The sequence below is a fragment of the Octopus sinensis genome, linkage group LG1 (assembly GCF_006345805.1).
Source record: "Octopus sinensis linkage group LG1, ASM634580v1, whole genome shotgun sequence".
NCBI classification, from domain to species: Eukaryota; Metazoa; Mollusca; class Cephalopoda; order Octopoda; family Octopodidae; genus Octopus; species Octopus sinensis.
In genome coordinates this window covers 26,980,896-27,003,163 of record NC_042997.1, presented here as the reverse complement: position 1 = coordinate 27,003,163, position 22,268 = coordinate 26,980,896, and the positions used below count along the sequence as shown (strand labels likewise).

Below are 22,268 nucleotides of genomic sequence, written 5' to 3'. Positions count from 1 at the left end.
ATATATCTTCCCTGTCTATATATCTTCCCTGCTCATCTTTGATATTTGAATTATGTTTGTCATTAAATATTTATAATACAGACATATAACATTATGTTTTTATTAAGTGCCGTACAAAGTGACACACATATATATATCTTATGACTTTTCCTAACATTGTAAATTCTCTCATTAAAACTTATTGTCTGTGTATTTATATTATGAATTGTTTCCCTATCTGTTTGTTTGTGTGTCGTGTGTGTGTGTCTATATATACAAATAAGTCATCACTCCCACAAAGAATGAGTTATTCAGTCGTATATTTCCATCAAATTCTCTATCTTAAACGCATAAACAATACCAATATAGAAATTTTTGAAAAACAGTTGAACACGTCTCGACTGTAAATATTATTTTTAACCTGAATTACGTATAGACATTTTATTCGAAAATTGAACTACAGAAACGAATCTACTATTTTTTTTTTATGAAATAACAATCATTTAATAAATTATAAAAAAAATTTTTGCTTAAAATAAACTGACAATTTTATTTACCGAATATATCGAGACAATTATATGGCAAGGTAAAACATTATATAGTTATAAATACGAAACCACTTTTCTTCCGCAAATGTAAACATTTATGTTAACTCAATATTGCATTAATTCTGTTATGAATATCTATCATTATATCTCGATTATTTTGTTTACATATACTGCTTACAGTTACTAGAATTTCTTCTATTCTAAGTATCCTTCTATCGACAATATTACACATCAATTTTTTTCCTTCGGTATTTGTTTGTTTGCTTCATTGAATAAACATGCTCTCTGATACGTCAGAAATTACTGAAGTTAGGAGGTAAACATATTTTAGATAAATGTTTACGAAGACAAATTGGTGTTTCGTTTTGAATATATATAATTTACAACAACAACAACAACAACAAAAAAAGTACTTCTACTACTGCTACTACTACTACTACTACTAATACTACTACTACTACTACTACTACTACTTTTACTGCAAATATATATGATATATACGTTGCGATTATGGTTACATGGAAAATGCCAAACAGATATTGCCCACCTGATAAAAATGTTCCTGTTTTCATTCGTTTACTTCTTGGTTCGTTAATTACCCGAGTCGATAGAGCGTTAGATATCAAACTTTTGGTAGTTAGTTACGTACTGAGTTCAAGCCTCACAGGAGCAGATATTCCCTTGCTTCAATTCGAAAGTGATAATACAAGTGCCAGTCAAGCGCTGAAGAGACATATCTTGATGCACACTCTCCCTGGAAATATGGAGACTTGAATGCTTGAAATTAAATATTGCATTAAATAGGCAAAGGTAAATATTCTCTCAAGTATTTTTTTTAGACTATCTAACAGAAATGTTGTGTAAATATCAATAGAAAATAATCTTGTTGTTTATCTTTTCACGGCTATTTTACCTTCATAAAAAAAGTTAATAGGTTTAAATTCCCTGTTGGGAGTTAACTCTCAATACGAAACATTAAATAAGCATCATTTGCATTTTGTGAAATTAGAAACTGCTATTGAGACTGTAATATTATGTACCTCATGTCCAGGTATTAGGTTCAACAACGATCAGGAGGTGTTATAGCTACGTCAGACAAGTTTTGCAGCTGGGATCGTTAATCGATACAATATAAACAATCTTCTTACTGGAGGCGTTGTATTTATTCGACCGTGGCAGACGTGTCTGAGCTGTCAACGAGCCATCAACGCCGATAATTTCTTTCCTCGATGTGCATACTTATACAGCATTCTCTAAGTAAACAACCCTTCTTTCAGGTTAATCCAGGACATCTACTGGAAAAATTCGCTTCATAATTACTCTGCTTTCAATTCGATCCTACTGCTTCTCGTCTCTTGGGAAAGCCTTTTACCAGATTTCCCAAGCACACCCACTAAATTCGAGTAAGAGATCTGTACGATGGATTAAATTTGGTATTTGGTATGATCGTTAATCTTTTGCTTGATTTAGGAGCTCCTCTGGCTACTGAGGATATTCAACTAAGTCCGCTAATTGTCAATATGCTGACTAAGTCTTCAGTCTAAAGTTTCATATTCTATGATATTGATTGTTTGGGCGGTCAATGTGAACTCAGCCACCAGATTAGAGAAGATCAACTTCGAGCATTAACCCTCACTATCGGTGACTGCCTGCCACGAGGGTAAGACTAAGGGGGTCAACTGTGATAGTTGACAGATTCGGACAAAAGCATGCGGCCTACCGCCTCTTTCCAAAGAGGACAAAGAAAAGAGAAAACAAACCACCGAACAGCGGGTGTATCTGTGGCCACAGAATTTCATCCACAGGACTAGGCTATTAATTAATTAATTAGTGACTTAATTAATTCGGATGATTTGTTGCTGTGGCTATAATGATTTTTTGAATTTATATACTGTCTTTCATACAATACCTTACCTTTTATATATTTAACATATTCTGTAGTTAAACTACTTTGTGGATATATTTTTAATTCGTATTATGGCATAGAGTATGACCTTCTAGATACACTCCGAAACAGATGAGTAGATGAGAACTAAGTATCCTGCATACTGTTATTGATCCAAGTATAAATAAAATACAATGTCAAAACTACATTCTCGGTGTCTTTAAATGGTCATTTATCTAAAATACATGCACTTATTGGCACTTATTGCTAAGAGTTGCTTTCATACAAAACGCATGCAACTCTCAATGCTCAAGTCTATTTGAAGTAACCGTGGATGAAAAAAAGACACGCTTTAGTGAATCGAAAAGTAGTGATGTTTCATCAGGACAATGCGTTACTCCACACTGCAAAGATCACATCACAGAAGATCGAAGAGCCGGATTGGGAAAAAATTACTCATCCATCTTATTCTCCCGACCTTGCTCCTTCGAACTACCATTTGTTTCGTAGTTTACAGAATCATTTGGAGGACATAACTTTCGCAAGCCTGGAGGAGGTCGAAACTGACATTTCAGAGTTCTTCGCTTTGAAACCAAGAGTTTTACGTTGATGGGATTAAAATGCTTGTAAATAAATGGAAGGAAGTCATAGATAATCAGGGAAAGCACATTGATGATTAAATTTCATTTAATCATAATATTTGATCACTTGTTTTCTTTTCTTCAAAATTCGGACAGAAATTATGGGATGACCCGATGAATAAATGCTCATTAAATACTGTCAGATGCGATAGCGTCAAAAAAATTAATTACTAAATTCATCATTAAATTTTATTGCCTTTTAATTGCAGTGTATGTGTTAAGTTTAATTAAGATATGTTTCTGAAAGCTTAATGTCGCTTAGAAATAATTGATAGTTATTTATCGATATCACAATAAGGAACAAAGACGGTATTTATGGCGGAAGATAATGAGCTGAATATTTACCGTTCTATGGAGGTGAAGAGAACGTTGATACTTAATGTTAGTTTCAAATTTTGGCACAAGGTATGCAATTTCTAAGGAAGGAGGAAGTAAGTCGATCACATTATATCCATTGCTCAACTGTTTCTTATTTTATCGAACTCGAAAGTACGCAATGTAAAATCGACCTCGGCGGAATTTAAACCCAGACGTAAAGACAGTAGATATCGCAAAGCATTTTGCCTGGTGTAAATACTGCTAAGCATTTTGCCAGCTCGTTGCCTTAATATGATAGTTGATATAAAAAAAAGGTTCCTTTTATAGAGGTCGGAAGAGGTCCTTTCTAATTCATTTATCTATGAGATAACCATTAGAACTTTCAACATATGTTCGTCTCGTACTGTGTTATAGCTTTAGTCGTAGGGTAAGCATTAACCTTCCGCCATACTCTTCATGTAACATAAATGACACAAAGATTCTGCTGGTTTGTGTTGAAACTGGACGAACCTTCATTTAAAATAAATATGATTCTGTGAACCACGAAACAAATGGTAGTCTGAAGGAGCAAGGCCGGCCGAATAAGGTGGATGAGAAATTGTTTCCCAGCCAAGCTCTTCAGACTTTGGCACAGGCCAGCAATTTCGGTGGGAAGGATAAAGCTGATTTCATTGATTCCAGTGAGCAGCTAGTATTTATTTTATCGACCTCCGAAAGGTTGAAATCCTAAAATCGACCTCGGTAGAATTTGAACTCTGAACATAAAGACGGACGAAATGCCTACTAAATGTTTTGCCAAGCGTGCTAGCTATTATACCAGCTCTTCGCTTTAGAACGCAATGAAATATTGTTATTTGAATGGATTTTACAATAACATTATGGATAATAATTATCATTTATTGTAAAATGCACTTTCACTTCGATCAATGATTGAAGTCAGGGCGTAAATTATATGACCTGAAAACAAGAGTGACAATTCCTTTGACTAGATTGTCCATATCGCATTATAAATAACACACAGCGAATTTTCCTTAGAATGTTCCAAGTTTCCCATACTCCCCATGGATGTGAATAATTTATTCCGATATTAAACACATAGCCATATAACTGATGGATTTCTGCACAGTTTCCTTCAGCTATATTACACTAGAGGCGATGGTAGAGAATGCTAGCGCATAGGAGGTGTGTAGTGGTATCTGAAAGACAAGGTTACGAAGCTAACGTCTTAACTACAAACTTATTCGTACGTGGTTATTTCATCAATATTGTTTTGGAGATACCTAAAATCTATAATGAGCTTGGTCACAGTGAGATTGTTCTTAGGGTATTTCCCATTTTGTGACAGTACTAAAAATAATTTCATAAAATGAAAATAAGATACAATGCAAAAATACATTTTACACTACTGTAAACATCTAATATAAGCAAAATGAAGGAATATTATGATAAAAAAGTGTAGTTGAATGGTGAACGGTAGATTTAGCAAATATCTATCTGGCAGGGTTGGGGTATTGAGAGAATCCAAAAGGCGTCGGGCAATATGCCATCCGTCGCTTTACGTACTGAGTTCAATTCACGCCATGATGAAGTTGAATTTCATTCTTCAGTGGCCGGTAAAATCAAATGATAGGATCGACATAAATGAATAACATCCATCCTTCAAAACCGCAGGCATTTTGTCTTAGCTAGAAACTATATATACTGTGACAGTGGAGGCGCAATGGCCCAGTGGTTAGGGCAGCGGACTCGCGGTTGTAGGATCGCGGTTTCGATTCCCAGACCGGGCGTTGTGAGTGTTTATTGAGCGAAAACCGCTAAAGCTCCCCGAGGCTCCGGCAGGGGATGGTGGTGATCCCTGCTGTACTCTTTCATCACAACCTTCTCTCACTCTTAGTTCCTGTTTCTGTTGTACCTGTACTTTAACGAGCCGGCCTTGTCACTCTCTGTGTCACGCTGAATATCCCCGAGAACTACGTTAAGGGTACACGTGTCTGTGGAGTGCTCAGTCACTTACACGTTAATTTCACGAGCAGGCTGTTCCGTTGATTCGGATCAACCGGAACCCTCGTCGTCGTAACCGACGGAGTGCTTGCATCCAACCATACTGTGACAAAATCAGTAGAGACTCTGAAATACATATCATGCTCTATTTACTTGCAACTCACAAAATTTAGAGTTGAAATATACTGAGATTCATTCCGCCTTTCAGTCTTGTAGATTCGATAAATAGAGTATCACTCAAATGCTGAGCGAGTCTAATCGAAACTACTCCAGATGCAAAATCACTGGTTTTGTAGTAAACTTAGAGATCAATATTTTGTTGATCCCATTTACCTTCTCACTTAAAATATTACTGGAATAGATTTTGCCTTTCATTTATTCGGGGTATTAAAATATCGGTACCATTAATGTTCTGGGCAGTTTTAATCGGTTTATTTTCATTTCCGACAGAGTCGTGGCATTGTGCCAAACTTAGAAATCAATAATATGATAAATAAAGAAACATAAAGAAATCGTAATTTGCCTTTATAACCTGATGCAGTTCAAAGTTCAAGTTTCATTAAGCAAACAATACAAGGCAGACAATGCTGCCCATAAAACGATATACATATACGCGTGTGCGTGTGCCAGTATATATTGATATACACACACACATACGTACATACATACATACATACATACATACATACATACATACATACATACATACATACATACATACATACATACATATATATATATATGTGTGTGTGTTTGTATATATGTATGCATATATATATATATATATGTATGTATATATATGTGTGTGTGTGTATTTATATATGTATGTCTATATATGTATATATGTGTATGTATGTATATATATTTGTATGTATATAGATATGTGTGTGTGTGCGTGTGTGTGTGTGTGTGTGTTTGTGTATAAACAAGCTGTAGCGTGCTATTATACACTAACCATCAAACTGATTAAATAAAGCAAAAATTGATACATATGAATAGCATTCTAAATATGATCCGAAGAGCGAAGATAACAATCGAAATCAGGAAAGAAAAACAATGCCAAAAAAGTAAGCAAGTAAACAAACAAAAAAAAATAATAAATAAATAAGCGGAGAGGAAAAAAAATTGAAATAAATAAAAAGAAATCTGACGTCACTAAAATAGAGAACGCTTCATTTGAATATAAACAGGTAATATATAAAACATCCTATTTCGTTGAAGGAAGTCTGTTTAATCTTTCTTTCAGATCGCCGAAATGAGAAAGGGTTTCTTTGTTTCGTTTCGCTTTTCAGGTTGTAGGTTCTCGTATGATTAGTAAATATATAACTATATTTAGACTTTTGTTATTATTTGTCTTCCGGCTAGGTCAAACTGGGTTGTTTTTTTTTTTTAATCAAATATCGAAATAGGGAAATGAAACCTATGATTCACTGGGAGGATTGGGCTTTGTGAATTACGTTTATTAGAATTCATTCATTTATGACATTGTTTGTCTTTGCAAATACGAAGATCGATCCGAAATGCATTATCAAGCGAATTCAATTCATGAAAATCTGGACCGTACTTTGGGAACTGTAAGCTCGTTATGAAAACTTATCGTGGAATTATTGGTATCGTGATACTCTAAGAACAAATTTCTATTCATCAAATGTGACAGAGCTTTACGTAGAATGGTTGCACTGGGAAAATTGTAAATCTGACAGATTGAGTTGTAACTGTGAGGAACAACTCGAGCGCATGACGAAGCAACTCTGTCTATTATAGATGAATTCATTGCAAATCGTAAACTATTGGGTTCTCCGGAAAGTTAGTGCCGATTTATAGTAGCTTATCTTTCGACTTATTTTAGAACATGGTTGAGCCCATAAAATAGGATTTGACTACACCTCCATTTACAGCACAGTTTAAGCTATCCTTTCGTGGAAGAAGATTTATATTCCTATAACCTGTGTTAATTTTGTAACCCTTTAAAATGGAAGATAAGAAAGTTAGTTTTTGGCACTTTGCGAACCAGAAAAAAATTGCTACAGTTCGGCTGGGATGTGTTACCCCACCCTTCATATTCACCAGATATTGCTACTTCGGATTTTCACTTATTCAGGTCTCTGCAGAATTGTCTTAATGGTAAAAATTTCAATTCCTTGGATGACGTAAAAAGATACCTTGATGAAGTCTTTGCCATGAAACCAAATCAGTTCTAGGAAGAGGGTATTTTCAAGTTAAAGGAAAGATGGAGATGCATTGTACAACAAAATGGTTCATATTTGGTTGATTAAAAATGTAATGGTAAGTATTTATGAACTTTTTTTTCCTTTAAAAATCGGCACGAACTTTCCGAACAACCCAATAATATGTCAATTCTGAGCTTTTCGATCCTAAAGCCGATGAAGTACACAATCAACAGCCTGCATAATACGTGGCTATACTGTAATAATTGGCTTTCATTTAGAGACGATAACAGTAATTTTCACGGTAGGAGTGTTAGTTGACTACGCTGACTCAATTCACACTTTGCTTTACCGATCGACGAGAGATTAAAGTCAGAGGTACCCATGCAAGATTTATCCACAGTATGTAAAGAACTACGAAAAGTACTGCAAGGCATTTCTTTCGATGCTCTATCGATTCTGCCACTACACTGTCCTTATAAGATGTTGCTGCAATAATGAATCCTGATTTAGAGAAGTTACCATACACCAACGATCCTAGTACTAGAACAGAAACACAGGGGGCGTTTTGGTCAAGGGCTTTGATATTTGAGAAATATTTTTTTCGATACCCGAAATGATAAAAGAAAAAGTTAATCTCAGTCGAATTTGAACTCAGAAAATAAGGAACCGGGAAAATACCATAATCAATATATCCGGTCGCGACGTCACAGGTGCCAAGCTGTATCAGCCCTTGCCTTTCCCTTGGATAACACTGGTAGCGTGGAGAGGGGAGGCCGGTATGCATGGGCGACTCAAACAACCATGCCCGGACTTTGCCTTGGAGGGTAACTTTCTAGATGCAATCCCACAGCCAGTCATCATCGAAGGGGGATTCAATAATATATCCGAAGCTTTAATGAGTCTGCGTCATTATTCGACATGATAGCTAGAGATACTAGTCAAATCTTCCTTAAAATACACATTACTGTCTTACTAAAGGATGGATACGTTATACAATGTAGACCTACACATCTTTAAAGAATCGAACTAGTCATGATAGATCGTACATCTGTTTACTTAGAGATGACCGTAGAAGAATAACAGTAACTGTTTAATCAATGCCATATTATATATTACTAACTCTCAATACTCCGTATGACTGAAGATACGTACTCAAATTAAGCTAATGGGGACACAGTCACTTTGAAATTGTGAATTGCTGGCCGCAAATATGCCTGCCTCTAGACACGTCCGCAGTCACTTAGAATTTGACTGGCAACATCCTCCTACTCATATTTCGTCATATTTCTCAGATATCAAAGCTCTTGACCAAAATGCCCTACGTGTTTCTGATGCTGCTTCACTGTAACAGTACAGGCAAATGTCAATATGCACTACTTCAGAGGTTATTTCATATAATATAAGGTTCACTGCTTATTTTATAGCGTTCCCCACCCCACCACCAGATCAGCGATTGGTAATTAGATGCTCCTTGTAGAAGATGAGACTGAAATTATATTTGATTCACGTGTCGGAGCATGTCTTCTATATGACAAAGATCTTTAAAACCTATGATTATCCATAGGTGTAACTGAACGGAATATCTAAACGTATGGACAAGACGACGATCTCTTTCAATTAAGCATAAATTTTGAATCACGTAAACAAGATATCACGAGATTGTAAGCTATATATGATGCAGGAGTGGCTTTGTGGTAAGTAGCTTGCTTACCAACCACATGATTCCGGGTTCAGTCCCACTGCGTGAAACCTTCGGCAAGTGTCTTCTACTATAGCCACGAGCCGACCAAAGCATGGTGAGTGGATTTGGTAGATGGAAACTGAAAGAAGCCCGTCGTATATATGTATATATATATATATATATAATATATATATGTATGTGCGTGTATATTTTTGTGTGTCTGTGTTTATCTCCCCAACATCGCTTGACAACTGATGGTGGTATGTTTACTAGGCTTCCAAAGAATAAGTCCTGGGGTCGATTTGCTCGGCTAAAAGGCGGTGCTCCAGCATCGCCGCAGTAAAAGACTGAAAGAAGTAAAAGAGATAAAAGAGATTTACGTATACAAAGATGAACTCACACCACAAAAACATTCTTTTAGGCGGCACAATTCCTGGAGCACTTTTAGACTTGCTCCATTAACCAAACAAAGAGACACCCAAATCTCTTGTAGAATGGGAGTAATGACTTAATCTTTACCAGATGACTAAGAATAGCCCACTATTGACTATAGATCTATTCGATAGAAACTGATCTGAGGATGACAACTACAATAAAGAGATATACGTGCTCTATAAAGAGCTAAATGTCACTGTCACAACTTCAACGCATTGCTTTCAGCAGGGTACAAGGTTACATACACACATCTAAATTAAATAATGTTATCTCTTATTCAGGCTTAGCACAAAACGTGAATGCATGGAGAATGAAGGCGAGTTTCATAGCAATATACTCATATCATGTAATATTCATGTGTCGTGTTGTAAAGTTAGCTTTATCTTGGGATGCTACCGATTGAAAATTATGGGGTTACATAAAATTACTAGAGGGAAAATGATTGAAGTGCGATGATTTTTTTTTTCTTGGTTTTTTCTTATAGTTTCTGAAAATTTTATTGTGAATATTTGTCTTAAATGCATGGAATAACAGAAAGGAAATCTAAAACAACTAGCCAAAAACTTTCTATGATCTCATTAACACACTTTCCCCATTTTGCAACTTTCTATGCGTTATCCGGCAAGCTTGCCGTTGAATGAAAATTCTCTCATTGATTGTATTCGACTGTTGTTATTGCATCCTTGTAATGATCGATTCCAAACAAGCGTGACATTTGTTTCACGTCGATTGAATGACTAAAAGTAATAAAACGTCCATCACTCCCTTTATCAATGAATGCAAACATGTGTAGAGGGAAAACAAAACCAAAAACGCAGGATTGGTCTCAGACGCTACATTTCATCCCTTAAACATTGTACAGAGCTTTAATTATTTGCAGCAGACTTGTTCCTCTATTTCTTTTAATAGAGTCACAGTCCAGTACGGTGGGTTAACAGGAATACATTAAATAAAAATCCTTTGATGAGTGTAATGCATCGATTGTTTTACTAGCATATCACTGTCTACTTGACTATTTGTCTATCTGTCTGTTTATCAATTTATCTCATTCTCTGTATATATATATATATACATATATATGGTGGCGAATATTCTTTATAAATATCACCACCTATATATATATATATATATATATATATATATATATATATATATATATATATATATATAATAATTAAAATTAAAATTAATTACGCTGACGATCTTCCAGATGTTTACGTATCCATATACCTAAATATTAGTAAGTGAAAGTAATTAGTACGTAGGTAATTGTTTTTTATTTCTTTCATTTTCATTTGTCTTGCTTATTTTCAAACTTTGGTTATTTTGGTGATTTTTTTTCTTGAGAACACATCCTTCGTGGTAAATAGCGAGTTTTGACGTCTATTTCTAGCATACAGGCTGTCCACTATTAGTGGTCATTCCTCTAAATCTTGTATGTATATATATATATATATATAATATATATATATATATATATATATATATATATATATATATATATATATATATATACATATATATATATATATATATATATATATATATATATATATATATAATATATATATATATATATAACATGGAAAGTAATATTCTTAAAATTACATACCTGGAAAAGTACTAGACAAGTTATTACACCTGTAAATGTATGTGACAAGCTATTATTTCCAGTAAAATAAAAATTAAAAAACTTTTTACTTAAAATATTGCAGCAATGAATGCCAGTTCTTCTAATTTATCACTCTCAACAGTTCTCATCTTCTAAATTCATTAAACAAAACTGTTCAGCTAACTTGTAAGTTTGTCTAATTAGTCACTTTTTTCTGTATTTAAGGTGGAAAATTAGCCAAATTTTACTTAAATAACTTTAGTGTAATTTGTAAGCAATAATAAAATATATTTCATATTCAAATTTTAATTTTAGCTGCCATATTTTAAGTAATGAGTTTCTTATTTTTTACTAGAAATAATATATTGTCCTATACCTTTACAGGCGTAATAACTTGTTCTGTACATTTCCAGGTTTATAATCTTAAGAATATGACAGGCATTGCTGATATAAGATAATTTAAAATGTGGCAATTACTAATTTGAGGTTTTACCTTATAAGATACTGAAAGATAATAGTTCAATTTTTCCATGTAAGTGATGATAATATTTCATTTTTTTTTTGTTTAATTTAAATATAGGTTGTGATTGAATTATTTGATATTACCCATCGAAACCAAATTATTAATAGGGATTTGTACCATGCTGTTGGTTGCCGCATGGCTCACCAAAAGTTACAAACAACAAGGCCCCAAAACCATCAGTTATGATGCTCACCTTTAGTAACCTAAGTTTGCAATATTAGGACTTCACAGGAATTCATTCAACGAAAAATAAAAAATTCCTATGATTCCGGGATTGGGAACCAACATTTTCAGCATATTAGGAGGTCAGGGTTCTTGATGCTACGCAAAAAAATCAAATATTTTTTTTAGTGAAAAATCATGCGGGTGTTAATATAGAAATTTACCATAATGTTATTTAGACTCAGTTCAAACCTGATACAGCAAACCTATCAGCAAAGACATTCCAGTCTTCAGCAAACCGTCTTTCTAGGGATAATCTAGGATATTAAGTACAATGGGCGTTTAATTTAGGTAGAGGGATAGTTTTGGCTGTTATTTTTAGCGTGTCGAGCGACCTGGTAGAGGCTCATTCGTTGGTTCGATTGCTTGATGAATTTTTTTACACATATATGTAATATGTATATATATATATATATATATATATATATATATATATCATCAGCATAAGTTATAGAGTAAATCAAAAGCTGGGAGTTTCGTGTATTGGCACTTACCAAACACGAATTTGACCATTGTCATTCTGTATCTTCTGACGAAATAACTTCTAAAATACAAAATTTTGTCAAAACCGTTAAGAGTAAATCCTATTCTATGTGACACATTGTACCAGTATCAGAAGTTTCAAAGTGCTTAGTTAAAAAAGATTAATTAAATAATCTGTACGTCAAATTGAATAGATCCGAAATGAAAGAAAGGCAAAGTCGACCTCGGCGTAACTTGAACTCAGAACGTATATATTATTTTAATTGTTACAGCCACTCGACTGCAGTCATGCTGGAGCACCGCCCTTTAGTCAAAAAAATCGACCCCGGGACTTATTCTTTGCAAACCTAGTACTTATACTATCGGTCTCTTTTGCCGAACCGCGAAGTTACGGGTATGTAAACACACCAACATCTGTTACCAGGTGATGATGGGGAGACGAACACAGTCACACAAACATATACATATATATAAATGTTTGTGTGTTAGACACAGAAACATGCACACACACACACACACACACACACACATATATACATACATACACGTGCACATGTATGTCGAGTTCACTTGTTTTATACGACCAGTTAGAGGTAAAACGTGTTGTCTAAGAAAAGTCTTGCAAATATACCTTAATACTAAATGTGTACCATCCCACCACCTGCCACCTGTTGTTGTCTTGTTTTATATACGTTGATTAACCATTTAGTAGAGCATACACACATATAAAAACTCAAAAACACACGCACACAGTCACATACACACATAAATATGTGTGTGTGTCTGCTTTTTTGTGTGTTTATGTGTGTGTGTGTACTTACATAAGACGGTTTTTTTCTATATTAATTTTCATTTAGATGAATATTCTGCAATTGATGTTATTGCTGAAGATGCTGTGAAGAAGGATAAAATTCGGAAACACTTGTTTACTAAATTGTTAATCTCGCTGGCGTTACTTGTTAAAATCTGTATTGACACCACAGTGTTTTCCCTCCACTTATAACCTGAGTAAAATATCTATGAATGATATCAAGGCGCAGGAGTGGCTGTGTGGTAAGTAGCTTGCCTACCAACCACATGGTTCCGGGTTCAGTCCCACTGCGTGGCATCTTGGACAAGTGTCTTCTGCTATAGCCCCGAGCCGACCAATGCCTTGTGAGTGGAATTGGTAGACGGAAACTGAAAGAAGCCTATCGTATATATGTATATATATATATGCGTGTGTGTGTTTGTGTGAGTGTGTTTGTCCCCCTAGCATTGCTTGACAACCAATGCTGGTGTGTTTACGTCCCCGTCACTTAGCGGTTCGGCAAAAGTGACCGATAGAATAAGTACTGGGCTTACAAAAACGAATAAGTCCCGGGGTCGATTTGCTCGACTAAAGGCGGTGCTCCAGCATGGCCGCAGTCAAATGACTGAAACAAGTAAAAGAGTAAAAGGAGTAAAGAGTATATCTATGTAAATATCTATGTAAAATGATGTAAAATTATCTATGAATGATATTTGTGCAAAAATATGCTTCTGAAGAATGAGTTTGGCGGCAGAATTTCAATTCTTACATTCAACAAATTCTCTTGACATCACTCACTCTGTAAAGCTTTTTGCGAATCTACGAATTCTAAAAGTCATGCAGTGCGTGTTAATGACCTGTCTTATTCGAGTAAATTAATCTACGCAACGTTAGAAAGAAAGTGAGAGAAATTTCGATTTGGAGTTCCTTCCGTCTAATGATTTAATTTTACTTACGATCATTGAATGACCTTAAAATGTGTAGAGTCTTAGCTTATTCAATTTTCTCATTTTCTCCTTCGTATATTATTACAAATTTATATAGCTAACAAGAGTTAATTAAGTGAAAAATTTAAGGACATTTTTTTCGATATAACATCGGATCCATGCAGCAACAGTTTACAAATAATATCCAAAGTTGTACATTGACGTGAAATCTCATTATTTTTTTGATTCTGCGCACTAAAAATACTCACATTAGAGTATTTTCGATCGATGCATTACATAAACACCATATTGAAAAGTGTAAAATCTACTTATATAACGAATAAAAAGAAAGATGACTATTTACAGTTTCCATACAATTTCTGATTGAATGTCATTCGTTCATCATGAAATTTTATGAGTTACATACTATTATATCACATCCACATTACGCAAGAAAACCACTTAAGACGGAAAAAAATGTTGATCAATATTGATTTTTTTTCTTAGATGCAGTATAATATACTTTTCTCTTTCTCATATAAAAACCAGAGTATAGAAATCTGAACAACACATTTTTCCAGAGTAAAAAAAAGAGATATTAGGTTTTGTTAGAGTTATGGTTTTATGAATATTTTGTGGATACTGTAGTAAAGTAAACATAGAGCTGTATAAAGTTAGCGTTTCTGCATAAAGGTGAGAAGAGTCTGTAAATTGCTAGCAATCCCTGATTATAAACCCTCCATATACTTCCATTCTTACATTAAATATAAAAGCCTATGAAAGCACACTGCATATTGATCGGTCAGTTTAAATACGTGAGGCATGAGAATTCTGAGTAACTACTAAATGATGCGGGTCAATGACAAACCCTATATGCAGTTGATAAATCTACCCGAAATAAAAGCTAAATGTTCACCAAATCATACATATTCTTTGAAAAATACAATTATGGAAACAATATGATTTTATTTTAAATTTTCGCCAACATTAAACAAGTTTGTGAGATGTGTAGTAATATTTCATGGCGGGCGAAGGAACATATTTAAGATGAACAGAAAGATTTTCTATACTCAGCATGGGAATTTATTGTATTTTGTTATCAATCGCACCTTGGTCTGATATATTTCAAATTACAATATAAAAGAAACCAATAAATTCACTGAGGAACAACATAGCAATTGTTTACAGTAGCTTACAATTAACACCTAATGGGCTGTAAAATATGTCAGTTGTGCATATTCTGGCGGGGTTGCCTGTAACTGCTAGCAATTTAGTTTCTACGTTTCTATTGCCTAATATTTTCTGATGTTGTTGGAAAGAAGAAAAGTAGTCAATTTAGTAGGCTGCTACTGTTGTTGTGAAGCCAGGTTTTTTGATGATTTCAGAGGGATTATTACAATTCTTTCTAGAGAATAGTAGATGCAGATGTGTATTATTATCTACATACGTGGCTGCACGCATGGTCTATGGAGATGGAGACGTATTTTGTTGTCACAAGCAGAATGGAATGGATTAAAAACCCAATCATTTTTTGTACTCTATTGTAGTAATTGCATGTTCCGCAAGGTCTGTCCTAGAAAACCACTCAGGATTGTCAGAGCGACACTGTTTTACTATTCAGTATTATTAAGATGATACTGAAAACTCCTCGATTGATTCTTTGCTAGGGAGGAAATCAAACTCTTTGCCGTTGTTAATAATAGGAACGCTATATGTGAGAGATTGACATGTATTTTTGTGAAAGTATTACTGTTCGGAACCCGTGTTGTTTGGAGTAAGAGTTGTGCATGTGTCAGGAATAACCTGCGCATCCAAATGTCTAAATGGGAAGAGCTTTAGGGTGTAAACTTGAGCTTTTCAGTTGGAATAATTTTGACAACAATTCATTCTGGCAATTTACCAATACTACCACGACTAGTGAAATATATTTTGGGCTTTCCTGATTTCTTCATGTATGAATAGTTTTCGGTTGATTCTTTTTCATTTTTAGATTTCAGAAAAGTGTTTTAGCTGAATAATAGAAATGAACTACAATGGCAGTTTTGCTGGAACGGCCTTTCGTTTGTGCTCTTGTTTACGCCGAGTAGCATTTCTCTATTAGTTTTTTCGTTTACGTTTTGGTTGGAAAGCTTACCATTTTTGTCCGCTTCTATTCTTTATATTTTTCATATTTAGTCGTTTGATGCTCTCTTTTATATAGGATGTGCTGAGGTTTTGGTGCTTCGTGTTTGAGCTTTACACTTTCAGTGTAAGTCTGGTTGTTGCTGTTGGCAGATGGGCCTGTATTTTGAATGTTGTTTCGTGAGGCGTGCTTCTTTTGGATGATATTGACGTGTTACAGAATTATGAAAACGTTAATTTGATTACGTTTATGTATTTGTTTTGAAAGATTCTTAACGTGTAAACGTAGTTGAAGCAGATATTGTTATACTTGGGGTGGCCATATTTTGCCTATTAAACATACACACACATGTTTGGTCTTTACTTCAGCTTTATTATCATTATTTTAGTTTCAGTGTGAAAGCAGTTTTGAGAAAGACAAAATGGAATAAGCAGAACAAGAGGAGACACATGGAACAGAGAGTCGCTGAAGAGGTCACTAGATGTGTGATGAAAGAGCTTTGACAAAGAAATTCAAATAATATTAATAAACCTGAAGTGAAGACCAAATATATAGTACGTGTGTGTAATTAGCAGAATATGCTAATTAGCAAGTATGGCAATATGTTAATTTTATTTCATGGTGAAACTCATTTTATTATGCTTCTCTGAAATTTGTAAAAGTACTTTTGCACTTTTCCTTGAAAGGTGTGCTATAATTAGAGGACAACTGGAGAATGGTTTATCAAGTGGTTGTTGTAATAATGTATGTGAAGCCAAATTGGTTTCTGAGGAAAATTTGTTTTAGTTAACTTGGTAAGCTATGTTGGCGAAGAGTATTTAATAGTGATTGATTAATTACGACCGGCTAGAGTATTTTAAATCGTGAATATTGATAGGAATCTAAACTTTAAATAATTTTCCAATTAATTTTCATGGCGATACAATCATGGATTAAAAATTTTCAATATCTGCTTTAACTTGATAATTGAATTATACACATTGGTGATGCTATAAATTATGAGCGCCTTCCTCTTAAATTCGTTAACGTTTCCTCTCAAGTTTTATTCTCTCTTTTCAACTAGGAGGGCAGTTTGATTTACTTTAGAATTATTAGTGTATGCCATTAATACATCTTATTTATCTAAATTCCTTCTATTGGCCACCTTGAATTATTCACATTAAATCCTCTTGTTTCTAACAATCAAATATTAACCCTTCTTATTCCTAGCAATCGCGCATGTATAGTTATTATTTTCCATCAGTCATGCCATTACACATCACTTTAGATTACACGATGCTGGCTCATTCTTCTTGCTGAGGCTTTACACATATTTTTCTAATTTAAGAAAGAGACTAGAAAATTTGATGGACACTTGTACTTGAAGGGTTCTTTATATTATTGCTCCGGAAAAGATAAGATCTAACATTTCCTTCAGTGGAATTTGAACTCAGAGTGTAAAGACAAAGAACGAATGCCGATAGGAATTTTTCTCCAAAGTCCTAACGATGCTAGAAGACCGCCACCTTGAAGCTTTACATTATGAAATAATCAATATAAAATACATTTATTATATAACATTAAAATTGATTTCTTATGTAGACACAACGCTAAATATTGGAGAAAAGAATATGAATGATGAGCCGATTAGAGTACTTGAATGTTACATATTTCCTCGATTGCAGAAGGAAGCAAAACTTTTAACACAGGATGGGAAGATATGTATGAAAATAAAGCGCAGCATTTATATCGTGCTTCACCACTATTACTATGTAATTCTTTCTATTGTAGGAACAAGACCTCATGTTTTCGGAGAATTAATTAAATAACAGGTGGCATTTTGTCCGGCATTCTGCCGAACTACGAATTATATAAAACATATGATGTTTTCAATAATAGAAATATTAAAATTACTAAGTCCCTTTAAAAGAGATTACGACAGCGTTTCTGGAAATTAATAGTTATCGCCATACTAATATGGCATTCTTAAAAATAGGAAAACAAGTGGATGTATTCCACCGTAACTAGGTAAATAGAATCTTCGAACGGAGACGGTCAGTAGCGACACCTGCAGGTCTGACTACGCTGCATTGAGAAGGGGCAACAACCCTGAAACATGTCTGTAGCTGTCGGACTAGCAGGTTGAAGCGGCTGACCTCCCCTGTTCGAAGGTTTAATAACGGACGCAGTTTGTGTGTCAAGTAGCTAGCTTGAGGCGATGGGTTCATGGAGCTAATCAGCGACAGCTTTATTCTTATTTTTAAGAATGCCATATTAGTATGGCGATAACTATTAATATGATGTTTTGTTTATATTCTTTGAATGTAACTACAGACCGCATTCATTTATATACATTTAAATGGTAATGGCTATGTTTTCGAGCATATTTCTGCACAACAGGTAATTGTGTTTAGGAATCTTGTTCCGCATTAGTGATTATCTTCGATATTTAACTAAAATACGAGGAATGTTTTGTAACAATAACATACGCATGATTACAGGTATTCTAAGCCTTTGAAAATCGAAACAATGCAATAAGGTTGGGATTTAACAACGTATAAATCATATTCTATTTAACCACATTCCTTCGCGAGGACAGATTTTCTTCAACTGTCATTTTATATTTTATGTCTCTACTGAATGATGTCTCTACAGAATTCCTTTTTTCTCCTTCCATTTCTGTATGAACGATTCCCTTTCTATACTTTCTCTCCGCTGCTCTAAGCAATTATCTTTTCCTAAATCGTTGTACCCGTGTTACAATTTGCATATCTATTGTTTCCATTTTTATGATTTATTCTCCACGTAGTTTTATCTTTGCATTCCTGTTTTCCCGCAGTTTGCTATACAAGAGATCTTGTTTACTTTCAGATAATTAACTGCCTATGCAACCATAAATGAACGAAATATTGGACATAAAATACCTGCACCGATAAAAATATTAGGATAACACTTCAATTTTCACTTACCAAAGTCCAATACCTTTTACCGCGCTTGTTTATGCAAAGAATGTAAATACACAGAACTTGCGTCACCCTTGTAGCAAATAAAGCTGAGGGTGACTTTATCTTCCCTTTTTGGGATAGATAAACTAAGTCTCAGTCGAGTGCTGGGATCGATGTAATCGACTTGCGCAGCCCTCTAAGTTGCTGGCCTTCGACAAACAATTGGAGCTCGTTGTTATTATTATTATTATTATTATTATTATTATTATTATTATCATTCAGTAGTTTTATTTTTATAGAGTGCTTACACTTCACTACCGAGCGCAGCTCTGTGTGCCTTGGGTATGTGCTGTGATTTGTTGTGATGCTCTGATGGTTATTTTCTGTATGTTACACGTGTTTGTAAGTCCTGGTGTTTTTGTTATGTATTTGTCTGAATATTTTTTTATCATGTCTAATGCACCTACTATGATAGTAATCGTTTCTGTTTTTAGATTCCACATTCTGGTTACCTCTATTTCCAGATCTTTGTATTTTGAAAGTTTCTCCATTTCTTTTAGAGACACGTTGTCATCTGCCGGTATTGATACATCAATTAGAAAGCATTTTTTTCTTCATGATCTCTGACAACTATATCTGGTCTGTTGGCCTTAATTTCTCTATCTGTGTGTATTGGCATATCCCAGAGTATGGTTGCTTTCTCGTTTTCTGTGACCTTTTCTGGTGTGTCCTTATACCATCTCTTTTCTGTTGTTATTCCATAATGTGGGCATAGCTTCCAGTGTATGTAGGTTCCAACTCTGTCATGTCTGTGAATATATTCCTTCTTAGCCAGGACTGGGCAGCCAGAGATAATATGATTTATTATTTCTTCTTCTTCTTCTTCTTCTTCTTCTTCTTCTTCTTCTTCTTCTTCTTCTTCTTCTTCTTCTTCTTCTTCTTCTTCTTCTTATTATTATTATTATTATTATTATTATTACTGAGTGAGAGAGCAGTGCACATCATCAAAGAGACACCGGGGTAAATATACGAAGCCCACTATACCCATCATGACTACCCGTCTGATAAGGGTACACCAGGCACATGCATCACAAACATATAAGCGCAAAAAGATAAGCAGCACGTGACCTAGCAGATGGACCCAGTTAGAATGTTTTTCGAGCCAAGTAGCCCATCCCGCTCAAAAGGTCCCTGAATAAAGGTTGTTGGAGGATTTTAAATGAAACACCCATGTTTCCAGAGGTGAACTATCCAAACGCCGAAGAATTCCTCTCCACACATGGCCATAATGTTCCCCCACTACTTCTGCTCATAATCAGAGATGCACATATTGTGAGCCACTAAGGGACATGCTCAACTGGTTATGGTAAAAAAACTGACAAAGAAATGTGTGGTATTGAGCAGAATATTTGCTGTAGCCCATCTTTCATACAAAGACAAAACAATATCAATGAAAACACTTCCAATCAGTTGAGATCACAATTCATGAGAACCAGTGCCTGGTACTGCATCAGGGTATTTGTTGTTATCATTACTATTATTATTATTATTATTATTATTATTATTATTATTATTATTATTTTATTATTATTATTATATGTTTGACTTTTGCTTTATATTTGTACAGGTTGGCTCCAAGTCTCACCCGGAGACCTCAAGAGACAACAGGTTGGAAGTTCACGTTGTTGTTATGCCTAGTGTGCCATATATTTGGTTGTTTTTTGTGTTGTACTGGTGGATGTCTAAAAAAAAAATTTTTTTTTAAATGTTTGTTTTAAACCTTGAGATTACATAGAAAGTATTTTGCGTAGGATATGAGCAGTTCCCATTATTATATTATTATTATTATTATTATTATTATTATTATTATTAAAATTATTATTATTATTATTATTATTATTATTATTATTATTATTATTATTATTATTATTATCATTATTGTTATTATTATCATTATTATTATTATTATTACTATTACTATTTGTAAAATGCCTCTCCAATCGCACTTAAATTGTTTGTTAATTGTACTTTGAAGAGCTTACTGTAAACATTTTCTCTCTCTTTTGTTGAAAAACTGACCAGGATGCGAGCTACGTTCCCTGGGAGCCATCGGCGCACAATTTATTGCCTTTTTGGTGGGTGGGAGACCAATCCACTTTTTAAGAGCATAACATATGGCGTCAAAGTTTTCGACAAAAGTAAGTAAATAAGAATGTCGAACAGCATTCTTGAGTCGCTAGGTTAACGGTTTTAAGCCAAAGAAGAGCGCAAGAACACCAAAGCCATAACTATCCTTAACCACAAATAGGGAAATAATAACAATAACAAGAATGGTAATAAAAACGAAAGAATAGGCGGTGACATCAACATTATACCATCCCACCATCATGTCAGCAAAATTCAATTTAACCTCTTCCACCAAGATTTGAATGTTGTGCCTGTAGTAGAAAGGAAAAATGACTTTTATAGCTACGAGCGGGCAGAATCTTTAGCGCGTCAGACAAACTACTGAGCGGCATTTTATTCACGTCGCACCAACATCAATTTTGCCCGTCACCCTTTCGGAGTCGCTAAAATTAAGAGCCAATGACGTACTAGAATCAATGTTATTTACGTCTGTTTAAAGCTACAATTATAAGCACAACAACAATAGCATTATGTAATAGAAAGTCTTGCTTTCGAGGATATATCTGATTTCAGCTCTGCAAATACCGAAAGAGACCTCCTATAAGTCATGATGAAGAATTAACGAACACGAAGCCATTCAGGATGTTCACGCCCAATACCACTTCATCATCAAATGACGATAAAGATGAAATAGAAAATACAATCGAACGGAGATGTTAGAAATAAAAAGGAAAAGCAACGAATGGGTGAACCTGCTTTAGGATCAGTACTAAAGATTCTCCAAAAACAAGCTTTTAATAATCACAATGTTGGCTGCATTATGCTTTAAAATACGTATGGTCATTCATAGCTTGGATAAATCCCAGCATGTTAACAGTCA

At 34.4% G+C, this 22,268-nt stretch overlaps 1 protein-coding gene across 6 annotated transcripts in view; it reads right to left on the bottom strand.

Moving 5' to 3' along the window:
- The window catches only part of LOC115213509 (TWiK family of potassium channels protein 18-like), a 402,881-nt gene that overhangs the window by 64,621 nt on the left and 315,992 nt on the right, over positions 1 to 22,268 (bottom strand). The window contains exon 5 of one of the 6 annotated variants that reach the window (XM_036514014.1): positions 1,075 to 1,304. The exons of 4 other annotated variants lie outside the window; for them this stretch is intronic. The gene's annotated coding sequence lies outside the window, so the exon portion shown is untranslated. The remainder of the gene's footprint in view (positions 1 to 1,074; positions 1,305 to 22,268) is intronic. One more of the 6 variants, XM_029782530.2, reaches the window with a different exon arrangement.